This window comes from Heterocephalus glaber, unplaced genomic scaffold (assembly GCF_053883595.1).
Source record: "Heterocephalus glaber isolate CG9 unplaced genomic scaffold, H.glaber_assembly_v1.0 deba00001461, whole genome shotgun sequence".
Taxonomy (NCBI): domain Eukaryota; kingdom Metazoa; phylum Chordata; class Mammalia; order Rodentia; family Bathyergidae; genus Heterocephalus; species Heterocephalus glaber.
The window spans coordinates 34,953,663-34,965,750 of record NW_028258308.1 but is presented as its reverse complement, the minus strand read 5'-3'; the positions used below and the strand labels follow the sequence as shown (position 1 = coordinate 34,965,750).

General features: G+C 39.1%; 1 protein-coding gene across 18 annotated transcripts in view; it reads left to right on the top strand.

Annotated features, from left to right (window-relative positions):
• Pofut3 (protein O-fucosyltransferase 3) overlaps nt 1-12,088 on the top strand; it is a 431,777-nt gene that overhangs the window by 267,829 nt on the left and 151,860 nt on the right. For all 18 annotated transcript variants that reach the window (XM_021236835.2, XM_087217275.1, XM_021236834.2 and 15 more), the window contains one exon: nt 8,454-8,800. The gene's annotated coding sequence lies outside the window, so the exon portion shown is untranslated. The remainder of the gene's footprint in view (nt 1-8,453; nt 8,801-12,088) is intronic.

Here is a 12,088-nt window from a genome sequence, read left to right as displayed (position 1 = left end):
GGACACAGGTGAGAGAAGGAAAAAAAGAAGAAAAGAAAAATAAAGATGAAATGTGAATTAGGTCCAGAATAGGAACACAAAGGGAGATGAAGAACAATGTGGGACAACAAGGGAGAGAGGGAGAGAGAGCGAGAAAGAAAAGAGAGAAAAAGAAAACAGAGAAAAATGAAAATTTCAAAAGAGTAGAAAAAGAAAAATATTAAAAATAAGAACAAAAAATAGTGGTAATTTTGAAAATATCAAATAAAAAATAAAAATAAAGGGCCTCCTTCAGAGTATGTCTCTTCTCTTGCAGTAGACAATGTGAGCAGCAGTGTGCAGATATAAGTCAATGAGTCACAGCAAGCCAATTGCAGACCTGTGAAGTTCAGGCAAATTTCTGGCTGCAAGTCCCAAGTTGAGCTCCCCGTCCTCCTCATGGGTTGAACTCTGCAAGGTTCTACTGCAGATTCCAGCTGCCTTTCCCCTGAAGATAGTCCACGTTCTGATGGGAGGTGATGATCCCTCCAATTTACCAAGTACAGTAGTCTGGTGCACCTTTATTGCAGAGATTCTCTTCATTTTTCCAGTGGGCCTCAGTTTTCATCAAGGAGCATGATAGAGGCCCTCTCTCTGTTTTTCACTTCTGCAGCTCAGTATAATGGCCTTTATGGCCCCCTGTGCCTCTGTAGTGTGGAGCCAGGTAGCTGCATAGCCAAGAGGCCAGAGGTGGGGGGGCGCGGGTAGCAGGTGCCCATGCTGGTACACTGCTGGCTGGTGGGAGTGCCAAGGGGTCCTCATCATTCTGCTGGTAGCTGGTGGGTATGGTGAGCCTGATGGAGCAGGGCTCCAGCCGGCCAGGGACTGCTCAACCCACACTGCTATGCTGGTGGCTGGTGGGCATCCCAAGGGGTCCTCACCATCTCAGTGCCCTCTTCTAAATGCTTTCATACATGATCTCATTTAACAGTGTCTGCTGAGTGAGGCAGTAGTACTGTTATCTCAAGTTTTATATGTCATAAAGGGGAATAGCAGAGAGGAAAAGCAACTTATGTAGAGTCATGTGTTAAGTGGCAGAGTAAGTGTATGATGTTTGGATTCCAAGCCATTCCCTTTTCACTCATCTATCAGGGTGCCACCTTACACATCAATATTCAAAATGTTAGTCTTTCAAGATCTCACTTCTCCACTCATAGCGGAGTAGTTACATTTCTAGGGTATTACTGTTTAATTACTTCCTGAAGCCACTAAATCACCAGAGTATTATAGAGTTATCTGGATTCATGAAAGGGCACAAAAATAGTCTATGACCTAGGGAGAAACACACACACACACACACAGACACACACACACACACACACGCACTTTGAACCACTTTGAGCATGTCAGAGATCTCTCCGGTTTCACAAGATTCTCTCATAAGACAACTTTGGATCTGTAATTCAAGTGTTTCTAGAAAATGTGTACAAAAACAAGTCTGCAAAACAAATGACCCCCAAGCAACAACAAAAAATAGAATCTCAAAAATTTATTTTGCTGATTATTTTAAGAGAAAGAATACCAGTTAAATAAGCCTAGAGTCAGCCACTTTTAAAGTAGTTGGCCTTGGACTCATTTGGTCCTGCCCTGGTTGTAGAGCAATAGTAACAACAATAACAACAACAACAACAATAATTTTATTTCTGGTTTCACATAATCTCGACCTTTGTTTTATTTCTAATTTTATCCTACTTTTCTTGTTAGCCATGCCATGGATTACATACCATACTAAGCCTCTGCAATCCATTTTAATAAGGCAAGTAAATAAACTCTTTTTATAGCTCTATTGGAGAATAAGAAAATGTTTTTAAATCAGTAAAACATTATATATATGCACGGTATCTGCCATTTATTCCTCCTTCTTAAAATGTCCTTTCCTCCAATTTGTGCATAAGAAGTTTTTTCTTTAATAGTTTATGATATTTCTTTGGGTTCTAGTTAACTCTAATTTTCCGGGCATAAATGTTGATTGTTCTTTAATTTAAACAAATTACTTTTGTTTTGTCTATGTGTGTTCATGTATATTTATTTTGTCTTCATCCATTGTAGTAATAATAAGTTTTTGTAGAGTTTTTTCTTTAAGCTACATCCTATCTTTAGTTTCTAGCATAATCTGTCATTTTCTGATCTTTCTCATTTTGCTTTCATAGAATGAGAAAAATCAGAGCTATTTGATCACACTTTAATCATTTTATCTCCAGTCACTTACATAAAATAAGCCATTACTTATTTTCTGTGATCAGAATATAATCAGGTTTTCACCCTTTAGTGATTCAATATTGTTTGGAAATCATTCTGTTTGAGTCTGTCACAGAAGAATGCATTTCAGTCTTGCAATTCTCAGAGTAAAGAGCCCAACAGGATGATATAAGTTGAGAAAGCCCTCTAATCAACACATTTTTCTCTCTTTCATTCATGATTTTCCAGGGTAAAGTCTCATGTTGTGTCACTAAGTCTCAAAGAAAATGAACAGAAGGGCAATTCCTAATAGAAGTGAGAAAATTCAAATTATTATATCTCTCATGAGATTTTGCAACTTTTTAATAAACACAGTACTTAATATTATAAGAATATTAGCATGGATAAATACAGGTACAATTAATAACACAATATAGTGTCACTGAAATCACATGCATTAGAAATAGGCAAGAGAGTCAAATTGAAGGGTTTCTAAATGAAATTTGAAAAGATCCATTAAGTCATGAATTTATTTCTTGCCATGACCCAAATATAGTAAGAAGATGGATAACAAAGAAAACTGTGCTGGAAAATATTCACTATTTCAACTGTGAATGTCCCCACACATACTGAGTTGCTAACAAGTTTGAGACTGCTTTTTTTTTTTTAAATCATGGCCACATTCAACATTGGCATAATTCTCTTCTCACTGTAGGAATTCTCTTCTTACTGATAGGAATCCTGTTCTCCATTTAAGAGGATTCATTTTGATCACATGCTCATATTCACCTAGGTTAATTGATGCTGAGACTAAATAAATCTGTTTAATAGAATTGTTGAACACTTTGTGAAAATGAGAACACGAGAGACATATAGAATAGGGTGCCATGGGATCTGAACAGTCACTGGCCCCTTGGAAATGCCTGCATTTTTCCTGGTGGTTATCACAGGGTGGTGGCCATGCTTCATCACATCCTCTGTCCTTGTGCTTCTCTCCTTAAGACGATGGGACTGAGGCACATTTGCCTGTCATGCTGAAGTGCTGGCAGACAAGAGGGCACCATGCCACCTTCTCATCCTGCTAGGAGGTCAGTGGATTAACACCCACAAAGGAGATGCCAGGTGCTCGGCTGACTGCACGCTGTCGTCTGTGTGGTTGGTGAGACTTGTTTCAGCTTGGGAGGAAGGCAGCCATAGTTCTTCAGAGTGTAGAGTGAAATCCAAAGCCAGCCCTACCAGTTCTGTAAGCCTGCAGGCAACTTTATCTTGGTACTTTTCAATCCCTCTTCTATGAAATGTAGACACTAATAGAACTGACTCTTAGGGTTGTAGCGAGGCTTAGTGCAAAGATTAAGTAAGATCCTTAGTAGAGTTGTCTGCTGTTCAGTAAAAAAAAAATCACAAATAGAAGTTATGATTGTATAATTAGAACATTCTGTCCTTTTTGCTTCATTTGGTGGGAGGAACTAGGCTTTCACTGATCCTTCCTCTGCTATCAATTTAAAAATGGAAAGGATGACCCTTTCCTTGGAGATAGCAGAGTTCATAGCACCAGAATTTTACAGATGTCTTTGGAAAGTGTATGCACACCCCCTGATACTATTTGTCAGTCTGTCCATGTATCTATGTCTCAATCATTATATACTATATATATATATATATATACTTTTTATATACATCTGTACCTACCTACCTAGCTATCTGTATATCATGGAATTGTTTCCTAGTAGAAATATGCTTGAGCCTTGTCTCAACTATAACCTTGGCAGGATGCTGACTTGGAATAAAAGTGAACCACTGGGGTAGGTACCAGTTTTAGGCACTTGAGGCCCCCCCCTTACTTCAGTATCATTCCCAATGTCTCTCCTGCCTCTCATACAAGGATGTTAGAGGAAGGAAGTCAGTTCCAGAGTTCTTCCCAGTGAGATAGGTAGGGAGACAAACTGAGTTAGGACTTGTGAGAATGCTTCTTGGAATAGGACACCCAGTGGCCCCACACTGGGCCTGGGGACACAGAGAGGGGCTGTGACATTTTCCTTGCCAAGGTGGGGCTTCATGGTGATGAGGAAAGATTAATCAAAGCAGCCCAGACCCCAGCCAGTGATGAAATAGAGCCCCACGAGTATGACCAGGCCTGCTGGATGTGTGAGCTGAGGGACTAGGGCAGTTGGAGAGCATGCTCTCTCTCTCTCTCTCTCTCTCCTCTCTCTCTCTCTGAGACAGGGTCTTGCTCTGTAGTTTAGGATATCCTTGAGCTCACTATGTAGCCCAGGTGGGCCTCAAACCCACGGCAATCCTCCTGCCTCAGCTTCCCATGCTCAAATTACAGGTGTGTGCCACCACTCCTGACATGAATGGTCTCTTAAGAATGGACCCACAGAAGTTCCCTGAGCCCCAGGGGCTCCTAGAAACAATGTGGTCGCATAAAGAGCTCTGTGTACTTGGCTGGACCTTGGGAATAATTCACAAGAGTGGGCCTTTCTGCTCAGTTATGTGAACCTCTGTGGACTTCTCAGCAAGGGCACAGCTCTCATTTCTCCCCTCTCCCACCCCTTACAGAAAGTATTTTATTGTATTATGTACTATAAACATTATAATCATAATAACTCTTTTACTTCTGGGACTACACTATTGTACTACTACTACTGCTGCTGCTGCTACTACTACTACTACTACTAAATCTGACTCAACATTTATTATGCCCATGGGATACCTAAGGCATTGTTATACCTTTCCTCTTCTATTATGCTTTTTGTTTTGTCCTTTCCTAATTCTTGAAGCAAATTGACTGTATCAAGGATTCCAACAACAGAGATTTAATTTTCTTTAAACTTTGATAAGATTATAGCTGATGGCATTTAATGGATTTTTACTGAAAATTAATATCTGACATAGAATTGAGTAGTAGGTAATCATGAGACTGTCACAGTGAGTGCCATAGTAGCCTTGTGCGAGGGTAGTCTCACTGAATTGATTGTTCCCTCTACACTCACTGCTCTCAAAATGAACTTGGTTCATGTGTTAGTCAGCTTTCTAGCGGGGTGACAAAATACCTGTGACAATCAAGTTAAAAAGGGGAAGTATCATTTTTATTTTATAGTTACAGAGGTTTCAGTTCATGGTCCCTTGGCTCCATTGTTTGGAGGCCTGCAGCAGAAGGTCATGGTAGGGAGCATGTGTTAAAGCAAAGCTTCTCACCTTGTGGCAGTTAGAAAACAAAGAAGAAGAAGAAGGAGAGGCTGGGCTCCTATCCCCTCCATGGGCTCAACTGAAGTACTGAACTCCCTTCTACTAAGCCCCATCTCTAAAGGTTCCTCCTCCCCAAAGCATTATTCACTGGAGACCAAGCCTTCAACATAAGGGCCTCTGGGGGACATTTGAGATCTAAACTATAACAAGTTGCCTATTTTTAAATACATGAACCTGACTCCTAAGCAACTAATTGGAGTAGGAGTGTGCCCCTGAACTGGGATTCAGATAGAGAGGCTGACTCTTCAAAGGGTTAGCTTACCCATGTTAATTCCAGGGTGGGAGCATCCTAGAAAAAAAAACTGGTGAGAAGAAAGACTTATGTAGATATAAAAATTAGAGAAGAGATGTAAGAAACAATAGTGTTAAGTCTCCTTTCCTGTTCCCAAGTTCTTATCCGCTCCTAAGCCCAGCAGTGTTCTGATCTGCCCTTACGTTTTGAGATTCACCTCTGATTCACATAACTAATGCCACTTATTGCTTCAGTTAGCTTGAATTATTAATTTTATCTTTGATATTTGCTGCCAAAGTAATCTTAATGAAATACATCAATGTTCCAGGTAAAAATATGAGGACCGCTGGTGTTTTCTTTGGTGGGAGGAAGGGCAGGGGAGGAACAGGTCTCTGTTGCTTCAGTTCAGGCTGTGGCTTTGCCTGTACAGCTTGTGCTTCCAAAATGTGTTTCCCTACAAGAGGCTCTGGAGAGGAAAATACTTTGACCCTGAATTCCGCTAAGGAACTGGCACTGTGAGATATGTGATACCTAAGAAAAGCAACAGCTTTCTCTTCAAAGTATCAGTGTTTTCTTGTGTTGTTAGAGCCAAAGTCATGGTTGTACCTTTGGGGGCCAACAACTCTTTTGTTTTGGAAAAAACTCCATAGGTTTTGCAAAGTTAAAGGCCAGATTCTATGTTGGAAAGGAGACAATGAGAAGCTGAGCTGCTCTCCATAGTTAGGTCCAAGGTTGTCTTCCTCATGGGTAAAATATCATCCCTGAGATGATGTGTGGGGAGAGGCTGGCTTGTGTTGACAGCAGAAGGAAAAAATTGACTTTCTGTTTGTGTTGTTCCCTGCCCCTGGCTGTAAGAAACAGACTAAAGGGAAAGCAAACTGCCCGGGATTGAGTCCTGCCTCTGTTGCTCCATCATTCAGAGTCCAGGTAGGAGACAGAGCCACTCCAGTTACTGAACAGAAAGAATTGTAATAATAAGAAGAATTATTAATTAGACACACACTTTTAACTAGTTGAATAAGAGTGTTTTCCTGAGGTGACAACTAAAAGAAACAGCTCTTTTTTTTAGGACTGTAGAACCAGAAGGAAGAGGTTAGGGTTAGGAACCAAATCATCATGGACTGAAGATCTGAAACTGTGAGTGAAATTAAACCATTTTTGTTACAGTAATGAAAAGCTGACTAACACAACACTCTTATGCCTTTAAAGAGAAGGAAAGACTTCTTTTTTTCCACTGGTAGGTCCATGAGTGAGGTTCCTCAGGGAAAAACACAGCTATTGTTTTGTACTAGGCCCTGCACTAGGCTGCAACAGACTAGACTAAACCAGAAGACTCACTTGTGCTGGATATAATATCAAAATTGGACTTTGTTTTTTTTTTTTTTGGTACCAGGGATCAAACCCGGGTCCTTCTACTTGCGCTTGTGCAGCAGGTGGCGAAACCACTGAACTAAATCTTTGAAACAAATCATTTTACAGAATTATTAGTTTAAAGCAACTAATCAGAAAGGACCCAATTTATTTCACCAGGATGATAAGGAAGTTTCCTGTTTTTTAACCTTATAAGGAAAGAAACTTTGAGTTGACCATCTCAGTTTTTGTCCCTTGATTTTGCTTCCTTCAGTCCTTTTCTGCCCATGAAGCCAACTTGTTCTACTCAGTGCATCAGAACACCTATTTTATTTTATAGAATGAGCTATTGTCTGATTTTAGAATCACTGCTAAAAGTCAATTAGTCTTTAAATTTTTTTAGTTTAAGTTTTTATTGTGGTATATACTTATGTTATATAATAATTACATTCCTATTCAGGAATTGGTAACTATATGTATCACATCCTGATTAATTTTACTTCCCCTTCCCCCCACCCTCTGTTCTTCCTCCTTCCCCAGATCCCCTTCCCATCACCACAGAATCTGCCTCCCTGTTTTCTACCATCTCTCTTATATTTTGCTTTTTATTTATATTTTGAGTTTCTCATATTAGAAAAAACACATGATATTTAATCTTTTGTGTTTGACTTATTTCACTCAGGGATTGTGGTCTCAAGGTCCACCATTTTCCTATAAATGACAAAAATTATCCTTCTTTATGGCTGAGTTATATATATATATATGTATTTCATATTTTCTTTATCCATTCATCTATTTATAAATATAGAGGCCTTTTTCATAATCTAGCTATTATGAAATGTGCTTTTATGAAGATGGCTATATATCACTGTAATCTGATGCTTTTAACTCTTTCAGGAAGGTATCCAGAATAGGAATAGCTGGGTCAAATGGTATTTCTATTTTTAGAAATAGTTTTTAGATTTTTGTAGACTCTCCATGCTAATTTCTGCAGTAGTTTTACTAGTTTACATTCCCACTAAAAATATAGAAGGGTCCCTTTCCTCTCACAACTTTAACAACATTTGATGTTTCTTGTATCTTTGATGATAGCCAGTCTTACTGGGTAAGATGGAATCTCAATGTTGTTTTGATTAAATTTCTCTAATGGGCAAAGATGTGAACATTTTTTCATGTACTTATGGGCAATTTGTTCTTCTTTCTATATTCTCAATATTAACCCTCTGTCCAAGAAATAACTGGCAAAATTTTTTTTCCAATTCTGTAGGCTGTCTCTTTGCTCTGTTATTTCCTTTGCTGTGAAGATTTTTAATTTGATATAATCCCACTTGTTGATTTGTGGTACTGTTTCTTATACAAATGTTATTATGTCCAGAAACTTCTTGCTTATGGTTATGTCTTCAAGAGTATTTTCCTATTTTATCAGAGTCAGGAGAGTCCACAGTATCCAGCTGTAAAATCAGAGGCAGAAGAATCCACAATGGAACCTGCACACTAGAGAGCCAGATGATCCAGCAACTGTTCAGCCCAAGAAGGTAGAAGCTGCAGAACAAGAGAAATAAAGGATGCAGCACCAGTCCAAGGTCTAAGGCTTAGAAGCTCACTGGAGAGCCATCTGTGTCAGTCTGAATTGGAAAGCTGAAGAGAGTGGAGACCAATGTCCAAAGGTGATGCTGAAGACTGGAGCTCTCCCAAAATGGAAACACTTCCTCCTTCCTCTTTTTAATTCCATCCAGGCTATAAGCCTGTTGGTTGATGCCATCCACATTTGGGGTGAGTCTTTCCCCCTCAGTTTTCTGGCCTATATGCCAATCATATGTTATGGTAGTATGTCCTGAATCCTATACTTTCTTCCTAGTTTCAGCTAAAGCTTATTACTAATATGTTACAATCTGGTCTCAGCTCTCTTTTAGTGAAATTAATGGTTGAGTTCATGTCCATCCTTGGGGCAGCACATGATGGAGAGATCAAAACTTATCTGTGAGGGTTGCTTCTGAGATCACCAGGGGCAAACTGTAGAAAAATATAGTTGAAAATAAGATCCAAATATAGGTCATGAAGGAAAGGGTTGGTGGGATCGATTTATGAAAATAAAAGCAAACCGTACAAATTTCTTGAAGTATAGAGAGAAAAGAACTGGGTCAAATAGAATTGGTTGGGAAGGACTTAGACTTAAGTATTATGAAATAATCCAATTAATGAGGGAGCCAGTAAGATACATCTACTTTAAATAACATTTAAGAAACTAGGGCACTTATGTACAGTGCGATAAAATATATTTGAATAAGATTGGTGTGTTAAATATAAATCTGTTTAATGTTCAACAAACCATAAATCTTTGGGATTATCCCTTCCACTAGACAGAAATTGTTTACACTGGAAATCAATAAATAGCCAAAATTTAGCAAGTAACTTCAGTAGGTTTGGAAATTTTAATCTATATCAAGAAAAGAGTTGAGCTTAATGTATTTCTCTAGGCAATCCTTATGGGTCATTTGCACCATGTTATATTGAAAGGACATGCTGTCCACCTTTTGGTCTTCAAGTTTTAATGAATTCTCTGATATTATTGAGGCATAAAAACTAACTGGTAGTCTTTTCTTACCTATCTCATGTAAGTCTGCAGGACAGCTATGTTAGAAGCTACATAAAGCTGTGCTCTGCCTTGGGGTCTAGGCCACTTGCTTTTGGCCACCCAGCTTCTCTTGGGCTTCTGCATTTGATTGACTTTCATTAAATCCACCTTTACTGGGTCCCTGCCTTGTGAAGGGGTCCCAACCCCCTGGCCATGAACTGCGTCTGGCCTGTGGCCTGTTTGGAACCAGACTGCACAAGAGGAGGTGAGCAGCCTGTGAGTGAGCAGAGTTGCACCTGTATTTACAGCTGCCCTCCTCACTCGTGTCAGTACCTGAGCTTCATCTCTGTCATATCCACAGTAGGTTCTCTTAATAGTGTGAACCCTCCTGTGAACTAAGCATGCGAGGGATCTAGGTGGAGCACACTTTTGAGTCATTCTGTACAACACCCTCCCCAACTGTATGTAGAAAAATTATCTTCCACAAAACTAGTTCCTGGTGCCAAAAGGTTAGGAATTGCTACTTTATGCCTAGATTAGATATCCTGGCTTTAACCTTAAATAAACTGTCAAGTAGTGACTTAAAAATTGATTCCTTCGGGCATTATATTATTCCCACACCATTTCTTTATTCATTTTGTATAAATACAATATATATGATATGTCTATTAACACAAATTTCATGTGAATATAGTACATAAATACTATATAAATGATGTAAGTATAGATGATGTAAGTATAACTAATATGATAGATAGATCTCTATGTACCTGTCTATAAAGTATCTGTATATATTTATATGAGAGGTTTGGAAGGGCAAAGTTTAACCTAGATATGTAAATAAAATTCAGATTTTTTTTCAGTGAAATAAAGCATACAATGGTATAGCAGAAAATGTCAGTAGATAATCTAATAGCCATCTCAGCATCTTTTCCCTTGCTGCTTCCAACTATTTGTATATTAAGGTTAAATGCTCAGTCCTGAAGCTTGTTCTTCTAACATGAAGATTCTAAAAGGTCCTTTTTATTAAGTTCAGTTAATACAATTGCTGCCAAGTGAGCTGCCAGTTTTGTTGAGCTAGTGTGGATTTTGTTTTCTTCAATAAAGAATGTTTATCACTATAAAAGATGATGGAAGGACATGAATTTGTGGCTCTACAAGCAACCTTAGGAGTCTCTTAGGGAATTGAGAAGCAAAAGATGTTCCAGAAGAGAAAATACAAACAAGAAGAGGAAAAAGAAAGATTTCAGAAGTCAGACACGAGAGAAAATTTGTACAACAGGATACTAAATTCACAGTAACAGAAAATCAAGTGTCATTCTAAGGAGCCCTATGGACTCTTTAGAAGCCAAGTCAAATGAAGCTCTTTCTATTACTTACATATTTTAAACAGTGATTCATTACTGGTTGTTATTTCTTTTTAAAATAAAAACCAAAACGCAGCAGACACTTCTGCCAAGTATTAGCAGGCTATAAGTGGCACAAGCTTCTTGCCCTTCTATAATGTGGCTGTATTATCTTAGGAGTCTGACTGAAGATTTACATGATTCAAATGAGCATGTCAGATAGCAGAATTGGGCTAGTATTGCTCCTTTGCTAATGGCTGCTACTGAGACAAGTCCTAGTATGTGAAGTAGCAGGGCTCAGCTGAGTTCACTTCCAGCCAAGGTCATCTTGACTCCAACTATACTCTTCCCCTCTGAAATTACTCGTTTCTTTTCTTCAGTAAAGATATGCTAGTACCTGTCCTTTTTACAGTCCTGCCTGCAATATTTATTATAAGCAGGTATTCCCAGGCCTGCCCAGGTCTCCTCCTTCCCATGCTTGTAATGAATAAACACTGGATGTCCTTGGTGCCTTTTGTCTTTGCTGCCCAGAGCAGCTTGGATCACCCCAAAACCCAACTTCTGCTCTCAAGTCCTATCTCTTTTGTTCTCTTTCCTATTTTGTGGAGGTTGTATTGTTTCATAGGAGACCAAGACCCACAGCTGGAGGCTGGGGCTCTTGGTGACGTTCACTATACCTAAGTGTATTAGTCTGTTTTTTCTATAGTAAAATACCTAAAGCTAGGTAGTTTACAAAAGAGAGGTTTATTTAGCTCACAGTTTTGGAGGACAAAAGTCCAAGATTAGGTGGTTCCATATGTTCAGGCTTCATGAGAGCCTCCCTGGCTGTGTCACAGCAGTGTGCAGCAAGAGTATGTGTGAGAGGAGGGAGCACATAGTGAGACCCAGGGCCAGACTTGTCTTTTTTTAACAACTCATTCTCATGAGAACTATCTCACTTCATGAGTTATTCTCTTCCAAGTGTAGTATGTCCAATGACTTAATTACTTTCCACTAGGCCTGCCACTTAGGAATACAGTACAGTATTGACTCTGGCGAGACTAAGTCTGTAGCATGTGAACTACATCTGAACTATAGCATTGCGTATGTGGACTTAAAGTATGAACAAGTTGATCATGATGGAAAGAAAATGCTTTTTAT